General features: G+C 39.8%; 1 pseudogene across 1 annotated transcript; it reads left to right on the top strand.

Moving 5' to 3' along the window:
• The first annotated feature begins 296 nt into the window (after positions 1–296).
• On the top strand, positions 297–1,890 carry LOC311606757 (pyruvate kinase PKM-like; annotated as a pseudogene). Its single transcript has one exon. The product of its transcript is annotated as a pyruvate kinase PKM-like (transcript).
• The last annotated feature ends 2,951 nt before the right edge of the window (positions 1,891–4,841 follow it).

The raw sequence follows: 4,841 nt of genomic DNA, 5'->3' as shown, positions 1-4,841 counted from the left end.
TAGATTTCATTTTCCAAATAGAACTTTGAGAAGTTATATCAGTAGGTCATTCCATGACTAGCATTTCAGCAACCTGAATATTATTTGTAGGTGTCAAAGCAATCATACTTGAGTTTATAAATCCTTCCCCACACGATTTGTTTTATAACATAGACTCTGGATTGCTTAAGGAAGATTGTTGTTTTTACAATAGTACTAACTGAGCCCTGCAGCGACGCGTCCTGGTCCTGATTCTGCAGAAGTCCAGTCTAGGTATCGCAGCAGGAACGAGAGCATGCCCAAGGCCCTCAGAAACCATGAAGAAGCCACACAGCAAAGCAGAGACTGCCTTCATCCTGACCCAGCAACTCAATGCAGCCATCGCTGACATTTTTCTTGAATACACGTGCAGCCTGGACTCCACACTCATCAGGGCTCGCAACACTAGCATCATTTGTATGATTGTACCCGCTTCCCCATCTATGGATATACTGAAGAAGATGATTAAGTCAGGAATGAATGTGCCCTCCAGAGAAGGCACGGATCTCTCATGGATCTCAAGAGTACTATCCGAAGATCATCAAGAGTGTACTGCCAGCCACAGAGAACTTCGCATCTGATCCAATCCTCTTGGGCCCTTTCGGTGGCTCTGGGCACAAAGGAACCTGAGGTTTGAACTGGACTCATTAAAGTCGTCACCTGTGCCAAAGTGGGGTTGAAGAAGGGAGCCACCCTGAACATCACCCTTGACAACGCATACATGGAAAAGTGTGACAAGAACATCGTGTTGCTGGATTATAAGACTATATGCAAGGTGTTGGAGGTGGGCAGCAAGATCTACACGGATGCTAGGCTCATTTCACTGCAAGTGAAGGAGAAAAGTGCTGAATTCCTAGTGACAGAGGTGGAGAATGGTGGCTACTTGGGCAGCAAAAAAGGGGAGAACCTCCGCGGTGCTGCTGTGGACCTCCATGTCGTGTCAGAAAAGGACATCGAGGATCTGAAGTTTGGAGTGGAGCACGATGTAGACATGGTGTTTGTTTCTTTTGTCCTCAAGGCAGCCAATGTGCATGAGGTTAGGAAGGTCCTGGGAGAGAAGGGCAAGAATATAAGGATCATCAGCAAAATCAAGAACCACGAAGACGTCCTCAAGTTTGCTGAAATTTTGGAGGCCAGTGATGGGATCATGGTGGCTCATGGTGACCTAGGCAATGAGATTGCTGCAGAGAAGGTCTTTCTGGCTCAGAAGATGATGATTGGGTGATGCAACCGAACTGGGAAGGCTATCATCTGTGCCACACAGATGCTGTAAACTATGATCAAAAACCACGTCCCAACCATGCTGTTTGTAGTGATGTGGCCAACGTGGTCCGGGATGGAGCAGATTCCATCACGCTATCAAGAGAAACAGCCAAAGAGGACTATCCTCTGGAGGCTATGTGCTTGCAGCTCCTTTTTGCCTGTGAGGCCAAGGCTGCCATCCACCACTTGCCATTATCTGAGAAAATTTGCCTTCTGATGCCCATTACCAGCGACCCCAGAGAAGCTGCCGTCATTGGTGCCATGGAGGGCTGCGTCAATTGTTGCAGTGAGGATATTACCATGCTCATCAAGTCTGGCAGGAGTGTTCAGTAAGTGACCAGGTACTGTCCTAGTGCCCCCGTGATCGCTGTGACACCCAATCCACAGACAGCTTGCCAGGCCCATCTGTACTTTGCCATCTTCCCAAAACTGTCTAAGGATACCATGTAGGAAGCCTGGGCTGAGGATGTTGACCTCTGTGTAAAGTTGGCCATGAACATTGGCAAGGCCTGAGGCTTCTTCCCAAAGGAAGATGTGGTCATTGTCCTGACTGGCTGGCGCCCTGGCTTTGCCTTCACCAACACCATGTGTGTAGTGTCTGTGCGTTGATGGTCCTCTGGAGACCCTCCTCTACCCCTTGTCCCATCCCCTCCCCCATTCCATCCATTAGGCCAGCAATGCTTGTAGTGCTCACCCGGGGCCATAGTGGCCTGATGAGCTGGGACATCAGGGAAAATTAATGCCGCTGGAACATGGAATAGAGCTCAGATGTCTATCATGGCCCTACCTGAGCCAGGGATGAAGGAGGAAGGCACCATTGGAGACCCTGTAACATTAACAAAATGACAACAACAACATCTCTGTGTACTTTGCTCCTTTAGAAAGCTGCCCTGAGAACTCCCAGCCCTGACCTGAAATCAGGAGACTGCAAGAGTAGTGGCTTGAGGGCATAGGGCCTAGGAGTCCAGTGTGGATAATCTTTGACCCTGGCCCTGACTTGCTTTCCCAACAGCTTTGTCATCCCCCACTCCTCCTGTTGCATTCCACTCCACTGTCACTACAGACACTAAACTCTCCACCTTCAGTTCTGCATCATCTCCAGGCCTATTACCATAGTGCTTCTTAAGGTATCAAGCGTCATAGTATTATCTCCTTACCATCAGCAGTCTAACTCTTGATATATCTGCAATATGAACAAACACATGTGAGTCATGCTGTGAAAAACACAGTAACAAAGTGACTTAACCAATAATGCACGGTTCAGTCTCTGACACTTAGAGATTTCAGTTATTTTTCTTATTATATACGTTCAATGGCAGTGTTCATGTGTTTTCTGATGAGGTATATTCTTGAAGGACTGTGTTTCATTCAAGAGTTGTATTTTTTTTAAACACCAGATTCATAGTCCTTCTTCAAGTACTGAATGCAAAAAATAGCATGAAATAAGTATGGATATATTTGCATTTTGACTTTAAAATACTTTATGTGAAAATACTAAGGATCTCATGATAATTCAGGATTGTTTGTGTTCAAAATCAAGTAAAAACACAGTCACATTAAGCTAGAAAATTAAACTGTATTTAGAACAACAGCAAAGAGTTGAAGAAAAAGATTTTAGCAAGCATAGGCTTGGATCATAAAATGTTTTGCCCTAATGTTTTTCCATATTTAAAAAACTGATATATTATCTATGTTTATGAATATAACTTACTGTGATTTCTAAAACTGCAACTAGTTTCAGAGTTTTATTATTATCATGGAATAGGACAATAAATTATTGATGGTGTTGGAAGAAGAGTGTGTTAGATGTAAAGACTATTTCAGGTGAAACAGTTCTTATCAAACAGCAACCCATAGCTCGAAAACATTCATCCCATCAACACATCAAGCAGTACTAATTACTTTACTGAAAATTACAATATTACCTAGAATTTATATATTACTAAAATATGAAAATTATGCTATAAAAAAGAAGGAGATGGCACTAGAAAGCCAGAGAATATGGAACTTGGGGAGAAAGGGACACAGGTGCAATGTAGTCAGGTGACCTCAGAGATAGGATGAAGACTGAATAAAGTTCCAGAGATGTGAGTGTCTGCACAACCACTGAGCTGATGGTTCTAGTACAGTGATTCTGTGGATACTTAAATAAACTGGCACATTGCTGTTTTCCTTTATGTAAAACCTTCTCGATTTTTAGTAATGCTAGTGATAGAGACCACTGCTTGACTCTTTAGAAATATTTCCACAAATGACCTGAGCACACTCATTATAACATTTAGCTTTCATTCTGAGTTGCTAGTTGAAATTATTATTCTATTAGGAATTTCTTCTGTATTATTAAGTTATTACCATGCTGTGAGTTACCAGGAGAAACTACTCAATGATAACAACCCAATTAATGCCCCTAGTGAAACACTCAGCAACTTCTTTATTGATCTTGGTTCCAAATACATCAAAATGTTGAATCACAGCTTGGTTGAACTCTTCACCTTACTTGGGTTCTCAGGAGTACAGCTCATTTTTAGTTCAAAGGTGTTTCTTCTTGACCTCTAGGTTGAACAACAACAACAAAAAAAAATAGTTAAATTGACCCAAGTGGTACATAAAGATTGTCTTTACTCAAGCTTCTAATTTTTAATATTTTCTCCTATATTATATATTATAAATACACTACTTGTCATTCATTTATCTTTAAAATACATGGATTTTGAAATCATTTTTGGGTGGATTATATGTCCAGAAGTGGTATTCCTGTATCATATAATAGGTCTATTTTTAATTTGGAAAAGATGCTATATAAATTAATCAGTGAAAATATCACACTGTACAATACTTTGTATTATAATATACACCATCAAAAAGCTAAATGAAATAATATGAGGGTGGTAGGAAGCAGAGAAATACAGCTGAAAAACTCTAAGTAGGTAATGCTGGCAGGTTTAAATCTCAATCTCAACTCATCTGTTACTGGAGTGTCTATTTCAAGTCGTATAAAATTTATCAATGAAATATTTTCTACATTTAATAAAAGAATAAAACAGGAAGACTTGATCTTACACTTTAAGTTAATCTGTGTGAACAATAATTCAGTGCTGACTAATTCAATGGTCATATCTGCTATGTAATATATATATATATATATATACATAAATATATACATAACTATTGTGAATGCTAACAATCAACTCTGTTTGATCAATAAATGTAAGGTTGTATATCTTACACTTAGAAAAAAGATACTTAAGAAATAAAACACCTAGACCCTATTCCACTACTTTAAATCTTGTTCAATTTACAAGCAAACAAATATCTTTATGAATCAACACAGTTTAGTCACCTAGAATGGATTTTGTTTAACTTTGTCAGAACTTATTTAAGTGATATTTTTCTGTCATGAAATATGTGAATTATTTTCCTCATAACTAAATAAAGTTAGTCTGATTTCATAAGCAAATGCTCTCTATTTATTATGAAATAAAAAAAAACACCATGAACAACATAATATGTTGATTCACAATCACCACCTCTGCAGGATACACAGTTTTTTACAACTGATG

The sequence above is a fragment of the Acomys minous genome (assembly GCF_964271855.1).
Source record: "Acomys minous genome assembly, chromosome: 1".
Classification (NCBI taxonomy): Eukaryota; Metazoa; Chordata; class Mammalia; order Rodentia; family Muridae; genus Acomys; species Acomys minous.
This window is presented reverse-complemented; position numbering and strand designations above follow the sequence as displayed.